Source organism: Chlorocebus sabaeus, chromosome 28 (genome assembly GCF_047675955.1).
Source record: "Chlorocebus sabaeus isolate Y175 chromosome 28, mChlSab1.0.hap1, whole genome shotgun sequence".
Taxonomy (NCBI): domain Eukaryota; kingdom Metazoa; phylum Chordata; class Mammalia; order Primates; family Cercopithecidae; genus Chlorocebus; species Chlorocebus sabaeus.
In genome coordinates, this window is record NC_132931.1 from 18617454 (window position 1) to 18638685 (window position 21232).

A 21232-nucleotide genomic window follows, 5' to 3' on the forward strand; every position below is an offset into this window, starting at 1 on the left:
TCACTCTGTGTCTGCCCTTCCTCTGAGCCTGCCTTCAGTTCAATCCTGACAGATTTGAGGGATTCTGCAGTAGGAGAGCCACTCTCAGCTTTGCTGCCAACTCCCTGCTGCAGGCTCTGAGCAGGGGTTTCCTGTCCACTGCCTCCTGCCTTCCAGAAATGCTTCTCACCTCTTATCTGCATTCTTTCCAGGCACCTTTTTATAACCTATCCCTCACTGTTCTTGGCAGGTAAATTTTGTGTTTAGTTCACTATTACTTTTTTAGAGACAGGGTCTCACTCTGTCACTCAGGCTGGAGTGCAGTGGGTGCGATCATGGTTCACTGCAGCCCCAACCTCCTGGGCTCAAGGAGTCCTCCCACCTCAGCCTCCTGAGTAGCTGGGACTACAGGCACCCGCCAGCATGTCCAGCTAATTTTTTTGGATTTTTGGTAGAGTCGGGGTCTCCCTATGTTGCCCAAGCTGGTCTTGAACACCTGACCTCAAGTGACCTGCCCGCTTTGGCCTCCCAAAGTGCTGAGATCACAGGCCTGAGCCACTGTACTCAGCAGATTGTTGCCATCTTTGTGTCTATGATTCAAAGACTTTGGAATCCACTTCTCTCTGGGATCACAGAGGAATCAAGATACAAAATGGCGTATCTAGGCATGAGGAACTCATTGGGGGTGATGGTAATGTTCTATATAATACAGCACCGCCCAATAGAAATAAAATGTGTAATTTTAAATTTCCTACTGGCAATACCAAAAAGAAACCAAGGAAATGCATATTACTGATATATTTTATTGAACCCAACTTATCAAAAATATTATTTCAGCGTGCAGTCAATATAAACATTATTAACGAGACGTTTTGTATTCTTTTTTACACATGAAGTCTTCAAAATCTGGTTTCTGTTACACTCACAGCACATCAATGCAGACACCATATTTTCCTCGGAGATACTTGACTTGTATTTAGATTTCATTAACTTTACAGTTGAAAAAGTAGATGAGCATGTTCAAATGGCTCCAGACGTACTTAACAGCTTTTCAATAACAGAATCAAGTGTTAGTTTTTGGATTTAGATGAAAAATAATTAAAATTGGCCAGGCGCAGTGGCTCATGCCTGTAATCCCAGCACTTTGGGAGGCCGAGGCGGGCAGATCACTGGAGGTCAGGAGTTCGAGACCAGCCTGGCCATCATGGTGAAACCCCGTCTCTACTAAAAATACAAAAATTAGCTGGATGTGGTGGTGGGTGCCTGTAAACCCAGCCACTCAGGAGGCAGAGTCAGGAGAATTGCTTGAACTCAGGAGGTGGAGGTTGCATTGAGCCGAGATCACACCACTGCACTCCAGCCTGGGCTACAGAGTAAGACCCCTTCTCAAATAATAATAATAATAATAGAAGAGAATGAAAACCTCGCTTCCTAATCTCACCAGCCTCCTGTCAAAGTGCTCAACAGTCAAATGTGACTAGTGGCCATCACATTGGACCACACTGTTCTATGTCCTCATAAGGGCATGGCTTACACAATATGTACCTTTGTCCAAACTCATTACATCATATAGTTTTTAAATCATTTATTTATGTATGTACGTATTTATTTGAGATGGGGTTTCGCTTTGTCACCCAGGCTGGAGTGCAGTGGTGCAATCACAGCTCACTGCAGCCTCAAACTCTTGGGCTCAAGTAATCCTCCTGCTTCAGCCTCTGGAGTAGCTGAGACTACAAGCACCTGCCACTGTGCCCAGCTTCATTGCATCGTATGGTTAAAATCTGTTTGTAAATTTCACCTAAACAAACCTCTCTAGTGAATGATATGCAAGATGGAGTGTTTAACAGTGACGTATACTGATGATGTCTGCAACTTACTTTGAAACACACCCCCAAAAAAAAAGACAGGAGGTTGGGAGGCCGAGGTGGATGGATCACGAGGTCAGGAGATCGAGACCATCCTACTAACACGGTGAAACCTCGTCTCTACTAAAAATGCAAAAAATTAGCCAGGAATGGTGGCGGGCGCCTGTAGTCCCAGCCACTTGGGAGGCTGAGGCAGGAGAATGGCATTAATCTGGGAGGCGGAACTTGCAGTGAGCCGAGAACGCACCACTGTACTCCAGCCTGGGCGACACAGCGAGACTCCGTCTCAAAAAAAAAAAAAAAAAAAAGAAAAGAAAAAAAGACAGGAGGACTGATGGAGAGATAGACAGATAGATCTGTGATAAAGCCAATAGAGCAAAATGCTAGTTGTAGAATCAAGTGGTGGGATATATGGGGATTCTATGGAAATTCATTAGATGATTCTTCTAACTTTTCTGAACATTTAAAATTTTTAATAAGATGTTGGGGGAGAAAGAGGCTTGTCTTACAGAACTAGACCCACATGCAGTCCCGTCTATAAAATCAGAAACGTAACGCTGAGTGAAAGGTTCCAGGCTGCGAAAAGAACCCACGCATGCTGCCGTTTACATACAGTTCACAAACAGGCAAACTGACCCATGCTGTCAGAGGCAGGAATGTGGCTACGCTCGGTGGGAGAGCGATAGGAACGAGACACAAGGGGGTTTCTGGGGCACAGATGAAGTTCCATGTTTTGATAGAATGAAGTGTGAGTGTGGGTTACACTCGCATTTAGGCTAATGGCCTCCAGTTCCATCCAAGTTGCTGCAAAAATTCATCAGACTTTGCAGCATTTGTGGCCTTTACTGCATACATATCTCTAGAGACATGTTTCGCTGTTTTAAGGCATTGCCCTCATTTCATATCTTGTGGGAGGGAAATCTGAGCTCTTCTTTAAAATGACAGGCCAGATGCCGTGGCTCACGTCTGTCATCCTGACACTTTGGGAGGCTCAAGCAAGAGGATTGCTTGAGGTCAGGAGTTCAAGACCAGCCTGGGCAACATAGTGAGATCTCATCTCTACAGAAGATTAAAAAATTAGCCAGGCGTGGTGGCGTGTACTTGTAGTCCCAGCTTCTAGAGAGGCCAAGGCGGCAGGATGGTTTGAGCCCAGGAGGTCAAAGCTGCAGTGAGCTGTGATCAAGTTACTGTGCTCCAACCTGGGCGGCAGAGCGAGACCCTGTCTCAAAAATAATAAAATAAAATAAAATAAAATAAAATAAAATAAAATAAAATAAAGTAAAGTAAAGTAAAATGCTGGCCAGGTGCATTGGCTCAAGCCTGTAATCCCAACACTTTGGGAGGCCGAGGCGGGCGGATCACAAGGTCAGGAGTTCGAGACCAGCCTGACCAACCTGGTAAAACCCCGTCTCTACTAAAAATACAAAACTTAGCCAGGCGTAGTGGTGCATGCCTGTAGTTCCAGCTACTCGGGAGATTGAGGCAGGACAATCACTTGAACCCTGGGAGGTGGAGGTTGCCGTGAGCCGAGATCGTGCCACTGCACTCCAGCCTGGGCAACAGAGCAAGACTCCGTAATAAATAAATAAATAAATAAATAAATAAATAAATAAAAATAAATGTCACTGCCTGATTTAGAGGTTTCATAGAGTACAAGCAGCTTCCCCGGTCCTGGGTAGGCAGTGAGATGTGTCCTTAGGGACGAAGGCCTAGAAGGCTGTGGGTCTTGGTGTTCATTTTAGAAACTTTCTTTACAGCCCTTGCTTGCATTTCTGAACACGCTTTACAGGAAGCAAACCGGTGTCTTCCTTCATCCCTAGCACATGCGCATCAGTGCAAACACATTCCTCACTGGCGTTTCAGATTCTTCCGTGCTTGGACCAAAATCCCATTTTTTATTTATCGTCTTGCTGAAAGTTTAATTTGCTGAAGGCCTTTCCTTCTAGCACCTCGAGGAACTTTTCTCAGAACGCTTAAAACATGAAACAGAAGCCTACGTTCTCTAGCCGTAATGAGGGGATCAAAAGAGAGGGAGAGAGATGAGGGGAGAGTGGTAAACTGAGGCAGAGTAGAATGAGAGGTACAGAAGCTGGGGGGCGGCGCGGGAGGCAGCGGTCAATTGCAGCAAGCAAATAGAAACTAAGGTTTTCTGGGTAGGCACGGTTCATCCAGATTTTTATTTCAATAGCTTTAGGGGTACATGCGGATTTGGGTTATGCGGATGAAGTGGGTAGTGGTGAAGTCCGGGCTTTTAGTGTTCCTGTCCCTGGACTAGTACACGTCGTACAGTGTACATTGTACCCAGCAGGTGATTTGTCATCCCCTATCCCCTCCCATTCTTCCCCCTTCCGAGTCTCCAATGTCCACGATCCTACTCTGCCTGCCTTTGCCTACCCATAGCTTAGCTCTCGCTTTTAAGTAAGAACATGGAGTATTTGGTTTTCCACTCCTGAGTTACTTCACTTAAGATAATGGCCTCCAGTTCCATCCAAGTGCAAGTTACTGCAAAAGACTTTATTTCGTTCTTTTTCATGGCTAAGTAGTATTCCATGGTGCGTGTGTGTGTGTGTGTGTGTGTGTGTGTGTATCACATTTTCTTTCATCCAGATTTTTGAGTCCACAATCCCTGTAAACCCTTGGGACCATCCCACCCACGACGCTGGCCATTTGGGGTAAATTATCAAAATGCTGACATCCAGCCGGACGCGGTGGCTCACGCCTGTAGCCCCAGCACTTTGGGAGGCTGAGGTGGGCAGATCACTTGAGGTCAGGAGTTCGAGGCCAGCCAGGCCATCATGTTGAAACCCCATTTCTACTAAAAATACAAACATTAGATAGGTTTGGTGGTGCACGCCTGTAGTCCCAGCTACTTGGGAGGCTGAAGTGGGAGAATCGCTTGAACCCAGGAGGTAGAGCTTGCAGTGAGGTGAGATCCTGCCACTGCACTCCAGCCTGGGTGACACAGCGAGACTCCGTCTCAAAAAACAAAAATAAAGTAAAATGATGACATCCAAATCACAATTTCTTTCACAAGCATAGTTCACCAGAACGTTGAGGGTGCAAGCTGATGATGGATATCTTGGACCCCAAAGCTTTTGGGGTGAGGAAGGCCTTTGCAGGGGTGCTGACCAGCCAGCATGTCCAGGAAGCTTCCAGAACAGCGGCTGAGGGAGGAAAGAGGCTTGGGGTGTAGGAGGCTGCAGGATTTTATGTGGGACACCCTGTTCTCCCGCACACACACACACGGTGCAGTGACAGGCTCTGGAATTTCTTGAGAAATTCGGCTAGACCTGGGGAGCCAGAGGCCTGAGGAACCTAGAAAGGGGATAGCCCCTTCCAAGGCCCCACCTGGACTCTGCCTGGGGTCACAGCTGGGTGGGGACTGACGCCCAGGCTGGTCCAGCCTCACCCCGACTGATGCAGGTGGCCTGGACCCCGAGACTCGCCTTGGTCTCCCCATCCCCGGCTCCCTGATCTGTCCCCAAGCACCCCCACCCCAGGCCCTGTCCCCCACTCCCTCCTTACCGCCCTCCTTCCGAAGCACCGACTCCGCCCCCTCCCTCTCTTCCTTATCTTTTTCTAACCTTTCGCATTTTTTAGTCTCATTTCCTGTCGGGTTTTGCATTTCCCTCCCCCGCCCCTCCTAGCCTATGACATACTTTCTCTCCTTTTTTCTCTCCTGCCTCCTCTGGCCTTCGGACTCCCGCCCGCGCCGCCCTCAGCCCCCTCCTGGCCCTGCAGCCCCTGGGCGGGCGGCGCCCCTCGGAGGACGGGTCCGGGCCCGCGGGGACGGAGGGCCCGGTCGCCTGGAGGAAGCCGGAGGCCTGCGTGGAGGAGGCGCCCCACGCTGCTGGCGGAGCATGAGCGCCCCAGGTAGGCGCAGCCGGGATGGGGGAACTGGCGGAGGGGGAGCACGAGGCGGGGAGCTGGGGAAAGAGAGGAGGACACGGGGAGGAGATGGGGGGCATCAGTGAGATGACATGGTAGTGGGGCGTGGGGGGGATGGGAGTGGCTCCTGCTGGCCCCGCGATGATGGGGGTATCCTTCCATCTCCATCTCTGTCCCCCTGCCCCACTTCTCTCTCTCACTCTTATCTCCTCCTTTTCCCTTCCAACCCTTTTTCTCCCTCACTTTCCATCTCGTGTACCTCTCCTCCGTGTCTCTCTAAGCGTCTCTGAGTATCACCGCCCAGCAAAACCCCCACCTCCTCCTACTGGACAGGAAAAAATCGGGGGTCAGGAGGCTGCAGCCCCTTGGTGCACCTGCCCAGAGGGAGGAAGAGAAACTTTTCTGACACCTGAAGGGCCCGGAAGTTTGCAGACCACAGCCCAGCCTGACTCAGAGGCTCCTGGGAAGGTGGGGCCTGGCTCAGGGAGGAAGGGCAGCCCCACCAAAAGGGGGTACGGAGCTGGGAGATGGGCGAGGACAGCCTCCCACAGGGACTCTACTAGAAAGGGAGTGGTGGGGGCACAGGAGGGGGCCCAGGTTCCCCACTGAAACCCGGACCAGTCCCCAGCCGCCTCAGGCCTGAAAGCCACTCACCCCAGGAGGCCGCTCCAGGCCCGATGGGGCCACCAGGCCTTCTGCTGAGCCCCCTCTGAAGATAGGGGCAGAGCGGGTGTTTCTGTCCCTCGGGGGCTCTGAGCACCGCTGGAGGCTGTCACGGGGACCCAGGTTCATGGACAGTGGCCTCAGCTGTGAGCTTCGGGGCTGCCCACACACTGGGTCTTGGACCAAACTGACCTCTGTCTGTCCCGCCTGCTCTCAAAGCCTTTGATTTGTAGTTCAGAAATGTTTCTCCTGACGTTTATGACTCGTCTTGAAGGTGTAAGGTTACCAACCTACCAGAAAGGGGAGAGAAACAGTCGATCGTTCATTCCACCTTTATTAAGTGCTCAGCCTGTGCATAATACCTGCCGGAAATCCCAGGAGCCGGGAATTAATATGAGGACAGGAATTTCTCCGTCAGTGTCCGTTTTTGTGCTTCATATGAGGACAGGAATCCGTTAAGTGTCCGTTTCTGTGCTTTCGCGGAATCTCCCGTTCTTTCCCCAGCGAGGCATCTGTAAAGAGATGATACTCCTGCCTCGGGCCGGGGCTGCCCTAAGGAGAGTAACAGTGACCGGGACTCAGCGTAGTCAAGGCCAGGGACTGCTTGGACCCGTGTAGATGTTACTAGCCTGGGTATCAGATAGGCAGACTGTGGCTCCCCTGGCCACAGCAGTCTTCAGTTAATGCATGAATGGTCCTTGATGTGATTTTTTAAAAAATCGTGGTGAAATACACATGACATAAAAGTAGCTCACTGAACCGCTTTGAAGCACACAGTGGACTGGCGTTAAGCCCATTCGCGTTGTCTTGCAGTGGTCACCACCATCCAGCTCTTCCCAAACTGAAACTGTGTCCCCATTAAACATCTCCCTGGCTCCCTCCTCAGTCCCTGGCAGTCACCCTTCTCCATTCTGTCTCTAGGAATCTGATGATTTTCCGGACCCCGTATAAGGGGGCTCATACAACCTGTGTCCTTCCCGTGCCTGGCTTATTTCTCTGAGCCTCACGTCCTCAAGGTTCATCTGTGTTGTAGCCTGTGACCGAATCGCCTTCCTTTTTCAGGATGAATAATATTCTGTCGTGCAGATAGACCATATTTTGTATATCTGCTCATCCTTTATGTGATTTTTAAAAATGACTTCTGGCCGGGCGCAATGGCTCACGCCTGTAATCCCAGCACTTTGGGAGGCCAAGGCGGGTGGATCACCTGAGGTCAGGAGTTCGAGACCAGCCTGGCCAACGTGGTGAAACACGATCTCTACTAAAAATACACACAAAAAATTAGCCCGACATGGTGGTGCATACCTGTAGTACCAGCTACTTAGGAGGCTGAGGCAGGAGAATCGCTTTGAACTGGGGAGGCGGAGGTTGCAGTGAGCTGAGATCGCACCACTGCACTCCAGCCTGGGCGACAGAGCAAGACTCTGTCTCAAAAAAAGACTTCTAAGCCTAACTCTTCTAAAGATGACGACGCTTGTTTGAATCCATCAGTGGGCGTGTGTGGGTGGCTTTGTACTTAGCGGCACAGGGGACGCAGGAGGGATGTGAGAAGCAGTGCTCCAACCTGAGTAGGTTCATCACACAGTCTGTGTATGCCGTGGTCAGAGTGTGGCTGAGACGCACATGAGATGGAAAAGAATTAGGAGGAGTGGGGAGGGAAGCAGAGAGTGAACTGGGGAGATGGTAGGACTCAGAAGGTCCAGGGATCCCTGGAAGGTTCCAGGCTGAGATGGTGCTGAAAATCTCAGGGAGGAAGGGCAGCCCCACCGAAAGGGGGTGCAGAGCTGGGAGATGGGACAGGACAGCCCCTTGTGGACACTGTACTAGGAAAGGGGTGGCAGGGTCACAGGACCTGGTTCAGGTTCTAGGAGTCCAGGAGTTTGAGACCAGCCTGGGCAACATGGCAAGACCTTGTCTTTACAAAAAATACCAAAAAATTAGCCAGACATGGTGGTGTGCATCTGTAGTCCCAGCTACTTGGGAGGCTGAGGCAGGAGGATCATTTGAGCCTGGGATGTGGAAGTTGCAGTGAGCTGGGATGGTGCCACTGCACTCCAGCTTGGGCTACAAAGCAAGGCAATGTATCAAAAAAAACAACAACAAAAAAAAAACAAAAAAAAAAAAAAGGGAGGGGCAGTGTCTAGACTTCTTTATCCTTTGCAGTGATTCTGGGCCTTTCCGATAAAAGACTTGCTTCCTGGGACTGAGGGGCTGTGTGACTGTGGTTTGGTGGTGGCTGGCAGGGGCCCTGAAGATGAAGATGCACTTGTGATCATAGCTCCTCATAGCATGTCATGCAGGAAAGGCCAAATGGGGTCCTGATTTTCAGATGGTGATGATGAAAAGGCGTGTCAAGTGCTGAAAAATGGAGCCTCTTGAATCCATTTTTAAAACCGCCTTTAGGCATGGTGGCTCACGCCTGTAATCCCAGCACTTTGGGAGGCGGAGGCAGGAGGATCGCTTGAGGTCAGGAGTTTGAGACCAGCCTGGGCAACATGGTGAAACCCCGTCTCTACTAAAAATACAAAAATGAGGTGGGCACCTGTAATTCCAGCTATTCGGGAAGCTGAGGCAGGAGAATCACTTGAACCTAGGAGGCAGAGGTTGCAGTGAGCCGAGATTGCCCCACTGCACTCTAGCCTGGGCAACAGAGTGAGACTCTGTCTCCAAAAAATGAAAAAAAAAAAAAAAAAAACACTTTCAATTTCCTCTTGCCCAGCCCCTGCACTCTCTGCTTTGCAGGCCGTGCTCCCAGTGGCATTCCATCTTTTGGGTTGGAGCCCATGAAGGCACGGGTTCGAGGCATGACTACTGATCAGTGCTAGCCCTGTGGCCTTGGCTTGCCGTGTGACCTTGGCTAGCTGTGTGACCTTGGACAGGCTTCCTGTCACCTAAGCTCTCCGAGAGTCATTTCTCTAATGAAATCAGGATATCAATACTGGTTATTTTCAGTATTGTCAGTTACACCAAGCATAAAATGAGAAAATACGGCATATGACATAGGATTACCTTTGCCGTGATGACTGAAGTCTGCAGCAGATCAGAGGCCGGACTCTGGAGTCCAGAACCCAGGGCTACAGTACCAGCCTCCCCGCAAACACCAGCTGGATGGACCTCGTTACTTTTTTCTGGTGCAACTTCCGATTCCTTGTCTGCAATCTCAGTCTTACAGGGGAATTATGAGGCCCGAGGAAATCACAGACCGAGCTGATGCTCCGTCAATCTACCCTGTAGAAAAACTCTCACTCTTGGTGTTTGCAGTACCCAAATCAGTCTAGAAAATATCTTGATTGGCTGGGCACAGTGGCTCATGGCTGTAATCCCAGCACTTCGGGAGGCCAAGGTGGGTGGATCCCTTGAGTCCAGGAGCTCCAGACCAGCCAGCCTGGGCAACATGGTGAGACCATGTCTCTACAAAAAAAAAAAAAAAACCAAAAAACTAAAAAATTAGCCAGACATAGTGGTCCCTCCTTACTTGGGAGGCTGAGGCAGGAGGATCATTTGGGCCTGGGATGCAGAAGTTGCAGTGAGCCGAGATCACACCATTGCACTCCAGCTTGGGCAACAGAGCGAGACCCTGCCTCAAACTAAAAAAAAAGAAAGAAAGAAAATATTTTGATCGATTGATTGAAATACAGAAACAAAAAGAGAAGGAAAAGGCAACCTTCGAGGAAGCGCCTTAAACATGCTCTTCTGCTAAAGAATAATTAGAAGGCAACCGGGCGCGGTGGCTCATGCCTGTAATCCCAGCACTTTGGGAGGCCGAGGTGGGCAGATTGCCTGCGGTCAGGAGTTCGAGACCAGTCTGGCCAACATGGTGAAACCCCATCTCTACTAAAAATACAGAAAAAATTACGCAAGCGTGGTGGTGGGCGCCTGTAATCCCAGCTATTTGGGAGGCTGAGGCAGGGGTATTGCTTGAACCAGGGAGTTGGAGTTGCCGTGAGCCGAGATCGCACCACTGCACTCCAGCCTGGGTGACAGAGTGAGACTCAGTGTCAAAAAAAAAACAGAAAAGAAAAAAAGAAGAATTAGAAGGCACAGATTCCAGATGCCAGCCTCTTCCTGTGGCAGGCCACATAAGAAAAGCACAGCCAGGGCACTGCACACTCCATACAAGGAGCAGGCCCCACGCCTTGTCCATACTCTCTCCTTGAGGGACTGCCGCTCTCTGGGTCAGTGGTTTTGATGGGGTGATTATTTTCGGGAGGGTAACCTTTTGGGTTGTGATTTGTTCAAGGGCTCAGAGATGATAATGGTCACTGTCACATTTGTGTAATAGGTGTTGGTGGCTGAGAGCCAGAGGGTGACAAAAGTCCTTCCAGTCCCGTCTGTGTGGCTGTCACTTCTTCTTCCCCTCTCCTGCTCCTCGAAGCACACTCGTTCCTCCAAAGTGCCGGGTTCCTCCTGGCCCAGCCGGGGCCATTCCTCAGTGGACGTTATTCCTTGCCAGTCTGGGAGCCAGAAAGGGGCATGTGCAGTATCCATGCTCGCAAGCAGGGCTCCATCCTCCTCTGTGTGGTTTCTGTGTCTAGCGTGTCATCTTCCTTCCTGCCCCTCTGCAACTCAGGAATTTGCTGTCTTTATACCCAAGTATGACAGCAGCAGAGTAGGGGCTGCCCTGTGCCATGTCCTTGGTCCTGGTGGTGTCAAAGGCAACACCTGCCAGGACAGTGCTGATTATGATCGCTGCCATCCCTCTGGGACTGGCCTCATTCATTAAGAGGCAAGATGGAAAAAAAAAAAAAAAAAAAGGCCAGGCACGAGGGCTCACGCCTGTAATCCCAGCACTCCAGCACTTTGGGAGGCCAAAGCAGGAGGATTGCTTGAACTCAGGAGTTGGAGACCAGCCTGGGCAACATAGCAAGACCCCATCTCTATAAAAAATTTAAAAATGAGCCAGGTATGGTGGTATGCGCCTGTGGTTCCAGCTACTCAGGAGGCTGAGGTGGGAGGACTGCTAGAGCCCAGGAAGCTGAGGCTGCAGGGAGCCGCAATTGCACCACTGCACTCCAGCATGGGCAACAGAGTAAGACCCTGTCTCAAAAAAAAAAAAAAAAAAAAAAAAAGGGCAAAGCTGCTTTCTGGAGAGATCTACAGACTTAGAGCCTGGCACACAAGGTGTCCATTCCGGCTCCACTACCTGCACTCTCTGTGACCCCAACAGAGTCACATGATGATTTTGAGCCTCAACTGCTGCACGTGTAAAATGGGTATAAAATTAACACCCCTAGCTGGGTGTGGTGGCTCACGCCTGCAATCCCAGCACTTTGGGAGGCCGAGGTGGGCGGATCACCTGAGGTCAGGAGTTTGAGACCAGCCTGGCCAACATGGCAAAACCCTGTCTCTACTAAAAGTACAAAAATTAGCCTGGCGTGGTGGCAGGCGCCTGTTATCCCAGCTACTTGGGAAGCTGAGGCAGGAGAATCACTTGAACCTGGGAGGCGGAGGTTGCAGTGAGCCAAGATTGTACCACTGCACTCCAGCCTGGGTGACAGAGCGAGACTCGATCACAAAATAATAATAAGGATGATGCCACCCCTAGATTAGCATAGACCAAAGTGTTTCCAAACGCACCAAATGTGTCAAGGGGTTCTGCAGCTTCTGCTTTTAAGTTTTACTTCTGACTTGCTCATTCAGAGGCCAGGAGGGAGAACAGAGAGAGATGAAATGCAAAACAGAATATATGTAGCAAAGAGCTATTTCCTTAATTTACTAAGAACTCTTGTAAACCAATTAGACGGGAACTGGCACACTTTTTCTTGAAAGCTCCAAATAGTAAATATTTTAGGCCTTGTGAGCCAGAGGGTCTCTGTCGAAGCTACCAACGCTGTCCATGCGGGGTGGAGGCGGCTGTAGATGGGAGTGAGTGTGGCCACCTTTGGCTCAGTGGACGGCACGGGACTGGACCCTCAGTGGGAGTGTCCAGATCCCAAAATTAGAGAATTCAACCAGTGGAAAAAATGGTGAAGGGGTACACACACACAGAATATCAGCCGGTCAGTCAGCATGCTTCGTTTACAATTAAATGCATGTGAAGTAATACAACAGGGACATAGCGTTTTCCACCTGTCAGACTGGCAAACATCAAAAAGTTTGATAGGCCAGACGTGGCAGCTCACACCACACACGTGATCCCAACACTTTGGGAAGCCCAGGTGGGAGGATCACTTCAGCCTAGGAGTTCGAGATCAGCCTGGGCAACATAGTGAGATCCCACCTCTCCAAAAAAACTTTAAAAAATTAGCCAGGCATGGTGACATGCACCTGTAGTAGTCCCAGCTTCTCCAGAGGCTAAGATGGGAGGATCACTGGAGCCCAGGAGTTCGAGGCTACACTGAACTAGGATTGCACCACTGCACTCCAGCCTGGGCAGTACAGCAAGACCCTATCTCTAAAAATAAAAAGAAAGGTAAAACTGATTGCCCATCAGTAATAATAATAATAACTTCTAAAAATTAAGGTATAACACACACACAGTACAGTCTTAAGCATACACACAGCTTGATGGGCTTTTAAATGCCTTTCTGGAGCCAATCACCCAAATCAAGATTTGGGTCCCTTCTAGGTTCTGGGGAAGTCCCATATCCCCTCCCAGTCGTTACCCCTCCCCGTCCGCTTCCAACCTCTATCACCATCCCTGTCCTTGAACTTCACATGGACAGAGTCACATTCAATGTTTCTTTTTCATTGCTACACAGTATTTCATGGTACAAATTTACCGCAATAGGGGCAGGCGCTGTGGCTCATGCCTGTAATCCCAGCCCTTTGGGAGGCCAAGGCAGGCAGATTGCTTTGAGCTCAGGAATTCAAGACCGGCCTGGGTAACATGGTGAAACCATCTCTACAAAAATTCAAAAATTAGCCAAGCGTTGGTGGCTTGTGCCTATAAATTCCAGCTCCTCGGGAGGCCGAGGCTGGAGAATTGCTTGAGCCCAAGAAAGAGGAGGTTGCAGTGAGCCAAGATCGTGCCACTGCACTCCAGCCTGGGTGACACAGTGAGACCTGTCTCAAAAAAAAAACACAAAAATTTACCACAATTTACTTATCCACCTGACCGTTGATAAACATTTCTGTTGCTTGCAGTTCGGGGCTATCATGATGAAACCACTGTGAACATTCTTATACATGTCTTGCTGGTGATGGCCCTTTTAGAAAAAAAAAAAATCTGGAAGCAGCCTGGGCACAATGGCTCATGCCTATCATCCCAGCACTTTGGGAGGCTGAAGCAGGAGGATCACTTGAGCCTACTTGTTTGAGAGCAGCCTGGGCAACATAGCGAGACCTCATCTCTACAAAAAAGGTAAAAGTTAGCTGGGTGTGGTGGCCATGCCTATGGGCCTAGCTACTTGGGAGGCTGAGGTGGGAGGATCTCTTGAGCTCAGGAGGTAGAGGCTGCAGTGAGCTGTGATTGCACCACTGCACTCCAGCCTGGGCGACAGAGGGAGACCCTGTCTCTGAAATATAAAAAATCTAAGGGTAAACAGAGGGCCTGTGCCGGCGTTTTCTGCGGTTTAGTACATTGCTATGTCGGTGGGTAAATGTTGGTATGAAGTAAAACTGTAACGTTATTGACATCGGTGCTTCGTTGCCTGCCTCTGTGTAAGGATTATGTGATTCATGGAAGTCTTCTAAGAAGAAATGGCCTATTTTTAAAGGGATTCAAGTATCGTTGGTTCCGGGGGAAACATTCAGCAGAATAATAACGATACCTCACACTGCCTTCCAACAGTCCTGACTTCAGTTCTCAGACGCGTTTCAGAAACCAACGTGTTAACCAGCAGAGAGCCTCTGGGAGCTGACACGGTGATCCCTGTTTGCCGTCGAACAGGCACCGTGATCCCTGTTTGAATCCCTCAGGCACGCAGAGGTTCTTGGCTCTTTGTAGGAGAGTTCTCGATCTTTGAAAAATGTTTCTCCCGCTTCTTAATGGACGGCCTTTTACCGGGCCCTGTTCCGAGTTTTCTGAGCTCGGGGAGGTCTTAGACTGGCAAAGAGCATGACCTAGTAAAGAAAGGATCCAGCTGCGGTACAAGCAGAAGGCCATCTGTGCGCCGGGGACGGGGTCACCCTGTCTCCTCACTCATTTTATGTGGAAGTTCGATATAATTCTGTCTTGCTCTGTTGCCCAGGCTGGAGTGCAATGGTGCCATCATAGCTCACTGCAACCTCAACCTCCTGGGTTCAAGCAATCCTCTCACCTCAGCTTCCCAAGTAGCTGTGACTAAAGGCACGTGACACCATGACCGGCTAATTTTTTAATTTTTTGTAGAGATGAGGGTCTTGCTATGTTGCCCAGGCTGGTCTCGAACTCCTAGGCTCAAACTATCCTCCTGCCTCAGCCTCTCAAAGTTCTGGGATTACAGACGTGAGCCACCGTGCCCAGTCCTGTATCTTTCTTAACTAATTTACACATATATACATATTATTTTTTAAAAATTGTATATGTAATTATGTGTTTAATTTTATAATTAACATATAATTATATATTTGTTTGTTTGTTTTTGTTTTTTTTGAGACGGAGTCTCGCTCTGTCGCCCAGGCTGGAGCGCAGTGGCCAGATCTCAGCTCACTGCAAGCTCTGCCTCCCGGGTTTATGCCATTCTCCTGCCTCAGCCTCCCGAGTAGCTGGGACTACAGGCGCCCGCCACCTCACCCGGCTAGTTTTTTTTTTGTATTTTTTTAAGTAGAGATGAGATTTCACTGTGTTAGCCAGGATGGTCTCGATCTCCTGACCTCGTGATCCGCCCGCCTCGTCCTCCCAAAGTGCTGGGATTACAGGCTTGAGCCACCGCGCCCGGCCTATATTTGTATAATAAATAATTATATTTATATAATTTATATATATAATTTAATACTTTTATATATGCACTTTTATTTTCTTTAAGATAGAGTCTCACTCTTGTTGCCCAGGCTGGAGTGCAGTGGCGCAATCTCGGCTCACTGCACTCTCCACCTCCTGAGTTCGGGCAATTCTCCTGCCTCAGCCTCCTGAGTAGCTAGAATTACAGGTATGCGCCGCTACGCCCAGCTAATTTTGTATTTTTAGTAGAGACAGCTTTTCACCATGTTGGCCAGGCTGGTCTCAAACCCCTGACCTCAGGTGATCTGCCCACCTCAGCCTCCCAAAGTGCTAGGATGACAGGCGTGAGCCACTGTGCCCAGCTGTAATTTAAAAATATATTTTAAAACCCAACCTTATGTCTTGTGGCAGAATCAGACTGATGGGCCTCAGAGGCCCTCCTGCCACTGCACTGGTGGCCCTACTTCCCCCTCCCACCTGCCTGGTGCCTCCTGCCTCTGCGCCTGGCACCTCGCCCTGCCCTGTGCCTGAGATGGTGATCCAGCCACCTGCCAAGGCCCGCTCTGCACAGGCACCAGAGCCCACCTCTCTCCAATCAAAGATGCTTCTCGAGCAACTGTGTTCTCTCTCTGCTGCATCTTCCGTTCTGTATTCCCTCTCTCCGGGGACCATTCCTAGCCGAGTGCTGATCTACCGCGGTTTCACCCACTTTAAAACAAACAAACGACAAACCTGTCTTGATTTTACATTCCCCTCCAGCCTTCGCCGCATTTCTCTGCACCCCCTTTGTATTCATCTGCTGGGGTTGTCATAACAAAATCCCACAGACTGGGACATTTATTGCCTTGCATTTTTGGAGGCTGGAAGTCCTAGCAAGGTGCTGGCAGAGCTGGTTCCTTCTGAGGCCTGTCTCTGCAGCTGCCAGGTGCCGTCTTCTCCCTGTGTCCTCGCCTGGCCTTTTCTCGTGGGTGTGTGTCCTCTGGGTCTCTGTGCCTCCAATTTCCTCTTGGTATAAAGACACAGATCAGATTGGATTAGGGTCCACTCCAATCGCTCCACTTTAATTTCATCACCTCTTTAAAGACCCTGTCTTCAAATACAGCCCCGTTCTGAGGTCCTGGGGGTTAGGATGTCCATAATAGGAATTTGGAGGGACAGGATTCAGCCCGTAACACCTTTATAGTAAAGTGGTGTCTGTACTCCCTGTCCTAATTCTTCTCCTCCCCTTCCATCTTGAGCCCGCTTTAGTCAGGCTTTTGTCCCCAGTACTCAATTTAAACAGCTCTAGTCAAAACCACCCATGTGGCCAGGTGTGGGCTCACGTCTGTAATCTCAGCACTTTGGGAGACCAAGGCAGGAGGATCCCTTGAGGCTATAAATTTGAGACCAGTCTGGGCAACATAGGAGACACCATCTCTATAGGGAAAAAAAAAAAAAAAAAAAAAAGCCGTGTATTGTGGTGTGCACCTGTGGTCCCAGCTACTCAGGAGGCTGAAGTGGGAGGATCACTTGAACCCAGGAGGTCGAGGCTATAGAGAGCTATGATCACACCACTGAATTCTGGCCTGGATGATAGAGTAAGACTCTGTCTCAAAAAAATAAATAAACAAATAAAAATAAAACAAAAACACGAAGTCACCAATGCCCTTATCTGATGGTCCATCCTCAGTCCTCATAGATTTTGATATCAGCAGGATCTCATAAGACCCATTCTTCTCTCCTCTTTGAAACACACATTCCTTTAGCTTTGGGGCTTCTCCTTCTTGTTTTTTTTTTTTGGCCCCTCTTTGCTAGATACTCCTTTCTGGCCTCTCTTTTCTGACTCCTCTGTCTCCCTCACCTCTGAGGTCAAACTGCCGGGAGCTCAGTCTGTGGGCCTCTTCCCCCAGGTGGTCTGAGACCTCCCACCTCTTGCTTTAAAAGTCATCTATATGCCAACGACTCCCAAGTTTATATCTTCTGCCCAGGCTCTCCTCTTGAACTTCAGACTTTAATATCCAACTGTCTTCACGTGTCTGCCTGGACATGGAGTGAATCCAAAATCAAACTTGTGATTTTCTGAACTCTGTCTTCCATCCTACGCGGGACTCGGACTTAAGATCCTTGGAACTGTCCTTCACTTCTCTGTTGGTAGTTTGTCCGCTTGCTGGGCATAGAAAAGAAAATTTGCTCTGGCTCGGTCATGAAGAATGTCATTCTCAGGCATCTTTTGATAGGGAAATCTTTTCTTTCTTTCTTTTTTTTTTTAGACCCGTCTCACTCTCGCCCAGGCTGGAATGCAGTAGTATGATCTCAGCTCACTGCAACTTCCACCTCCTGGGCTCAAGCGATCCTCCTGCCTCAGCCTCCCAAGTAGCTGAGACTGTAGGCGTGCACCATCACGCCCAGCTAATTTGGTATTTTTTGTAGAGACAGGGTTTTGCCATGTCAGCCAGGCTGGTCTCGAACTCCTGGATTCAAGTGATCTGCCTGCCTCGGCCTCCCAAAAGTACTGGGATTATAGGCATGAGCCACCTTGCCCTGCCTTGACGGGGGAATTCTTTCTGCAGTAGATGGGACACCACACAGTACACTGGAGAGGCCACTGGGCTCAGAAAGAGGGATTTGGTTTTCGGCCACTGACCCATTGAGCAGTCTGGGCCAAGTTCCCCTTCACCTCTGGGGCTCAGTTTCCTCGTAAGTCAAATGAGAAGACTGGACAGGACTTGGGGTGGTAAATGCGTTGCATTTGGCAAGCCAGTTCCAATCAACTAGTAATGGCTTGCTGGAGGGCCACGTTGAGGACCCAGGCTCAGGGATCAATCACCAATGTTTGCCCATGGGTGTGAATCTGAACGTGGAAGCTGGGCTGCCCTGTCAGTCATCTGCACTTGCTCTGCATGACCCGGAGCCCTTCCAGTCTTGCAAATCCACGATATAAAGACGCATGCACGTGAATGTTCACTGCAGCACTATATTCACAATAGCAAAGACATGGAATCAACCTAAATGCCCATCAATGACAGACTGGATACAGAACATGTGGTACATATACACCATGGAATACTATGCAGCCATGAAAAAGGATGAGATCATGTCTTCTGCAGGAACACAGACACAACTGGAGACCATTATCCTAAGTGAATTAATACAGGTACAGAAAACCAAATACCACATGTTCTCACTTATAAGTGGGAGTTAAATGCTGAGAGGACATGGATGCAAAGACAGGAATAACACACACTGGGGCCTCCTTGAGGGCAGAGGGTGGGAAGAGAGAGAATCAGAAAAAAAGTAACTACTTGGAGCTGGGCATGGTGACTCACACCTGTAATCCCAGCACTTTGGGTGGCCAAGGCAGGCAGATCACTTGAGGTAGGAGTTCAAGACCAGCCTGGCCAACATGGCAAAAACCCATCTCTATTAAAAATACAAAAATTAGCCAGGTGTGGTGGCAGGTGCCTGTAATCCCAGCTACTCGGGAGCCTGAGGCAGGAGAATCACCTGAACCCGGGAGGTGGAGGTTGCAGTGAGCCAAGATCGTGCCACTGTACTCCAGCCTGGGTGACAGAGCAAGACTCCATCTTGAGAAAAAAAAAAAAGTAACTACTGGGTACTAGGCTTAGTACCTGAGTGATGAAATAATCTATAGAACAAACCCCCATGACACTAGTTCTAGGCTTAGTACCTGGGTGATGAAATAATCTATAGAACAAACCCCCATGATGCTAGTACTAGGCTTAGTACCTGAGTGATGAAATAATCTATAGAACAAACCCCCATGACGCTAGTACTAGGCTTAGTACCTGAGTGATGAAATAATCTATAGAACAAACCCCCATGACACTAGTACTAGGCTTAGTACCTGGGTGATGAAATAATCTATAGAACAAACCCCCATGACACTAGTACTAGGCTTAGTACCTGAGTGATGAAATAATCTATAGAACAAACCCCCATGACACTAGTACTAGGCTTAGTACCTGGGTGATGAAATAATCTATAGAACAAACCCCCATGACACTAGTACTAGGCTTACTACCTGAGTGATGAAATAATCTATAGAACAAACCCCCATGACACTAGTACTAGGCTTAGTACCTGAGTGATGAAATAATCTATAGAACAAACCCCCATGACATTAGTACTAGGCTTAGTACCTGGCTGATGAAATAATCTATAGAACAAACCCCCATGACGCTAGTACTAGGCTTAGTACCGGAGTGATGAAATAATCTATAGAACAAACCCCCATGACACTAGTACTAGGCTTAGTACCTGGGTGATGAAATAATCTATAGAACAAACCGCATGACACTAGTACTAGGCTTAGTACCTGGGTGATGAAATAATCTATAGAACAAACCCCCGTGACACTGGTACTAGGCTTAGTACCTGGGTGATGAAATAATCTATAGAACAAACCCCCATGACACTGGTACTAGGCTTAGTACCTGGGTGATGAAATAATCTATAGAACAAACCCCCATGACTCTAGTTTACCTATATAGCAAACCTGCAGGTATACCCCAGAGCCTAAAATAAAAGTTAAAAAAGAATGCACGATGACCTGGTGACCTGGAACAAATCACTTCGCTGTCCCAAGATTTTGTTTCTTCACGAATAAGAGGGAGACAAATCATTCCTGCCTTTTGCCACTACACAAAATTGCTCTCAGGACAATGTAAGTAGATGAAACATGGCGCTGGAGGTGTATACGCACCGTTATATAAAGGGGAAGTTTTGTTTTTCTTAATCGACCTCCCCAGCTGTGGATTCCTGTTGGACACGCACTCCTCTGAACCATCTGACCGGGTGGGTTAAAAGCCCTTGCTTTTCCTGTTAATGGATTCCGTTTGCTGCCGCCCACTCTGGGAAGAAAATGTCATTTGGATTTCCCTGGTGTGGAGGAGAAAGGGGATTACTATGGGTGTTGGATACGGGATGTGATCCTTCCGTGCTTGGAAGATCTCAGCATTCTTTTTTTTTTTTTTTTTACTCTAAGTTCTGGGATACATGTGCAGAACGTGCAGGTTTGTTACATAGGTATACGTGTGCCATGGTGCTTTGCTGCACCCATCAACCCATCATCTAGGTTTTAAGCCCTGCACGCATTAGGTATTTGTTCTAATGCTCTCCCTCCCCTTGCCCCCAAACCCTGACAGGGCCCAGTGTGTGATGTTCCCCTCCTTGTGTCCATGGATCTCAGCATTCCTTTTTTTTTTTTTTTTTCCTCTTTTTTTTGGAGACAGAATCTTGCTCTGTCGCCCAGGCTGGAGTGCAGAGGCGTGATCTCGCTCACTGCAAGCTCCACCTCCTGGGTTCAAACGATTCTCCTGCCTCAGTCTCCCGAGTAGCTGGGACTACAGGCACCCGCCGCCACGGCCGGCTAATTTTTTGTATTTTTTTTTTTAGTAGAGACGAGGTTTCACCGTGTTGGTCAGGAAGGTCTAGATCTCCTGACCTCGTGATCTGCCCCCTGCCTCGGCCTCCCAAAGTGCTGGGATTACAGGCGTGAGCCACCGCGCCCAGCCGGATCTCAGCATTCTTAACAGCCCCTGGGCAGGTGGCAGCCTGGAGGTCACTCAGTGGCAGCCTGGAGGTCACTCAGCTAATCAGTGACCGGGGGGGTCTTGCATCATAGAACCCACAGCTTCCAGTTCCCACCCACTGTTCCCACCACTTAACAATGCTCCTGTACAACGGAGTGGGGACAAAAATCTTCCCAAAGTAAATTTTTATCTCCCTTAAGGATTCTTTCTTGTTATCCAAATCTCAGGAGTTAAATTAATTCTCCAGTCGGGCAGCTAGGAGCAGTCGGTCTCCCTGGCGTGCTGCGGAGTGCAGCCCTGGTTAATTTCTGGAGAGGGCACGTGCCCTGCAGTCTGTGGGAACCCAGAGGAGATATCCAGACATATCTATTTTTGTTATCTGATGAAAATGTCCCTGTTCCTAAATCTACAAGCCCTCTTTCTTTCACCTTGAATCTTGTGAATGCCCTGTGTTTTCTGCCCAAATCCCAAACAGAGCCTCTATCTGCAGCCTCCTGTATCTA

The 21232-nt window shown here is 49.1% G+C and overlaps 1 protein-coding gene across 2 annotated transcripts in view; it reads left to right on the forward strand.

Moving 5' to 3' along the window:
* Window positions 1–5460: 5460 nt before the first annotated feature.
* CARD11 (caspase recruitment domain family member 11) overlaps window positions 5461–21232 on the forward strand; it is a 142965-nt gene continuing 127193 nt past the window's right edge. For both annotated transcript variants that reach the window (XM_073012860.1, XM_073012863.1), the window contains exon 1: window positions 5461–5717. The gene's annotated coding sequence lies outside the window, so the exon portion shown is untranslated. The remainder of the gene's footprint in view (window positions 5718–21232) is intronic.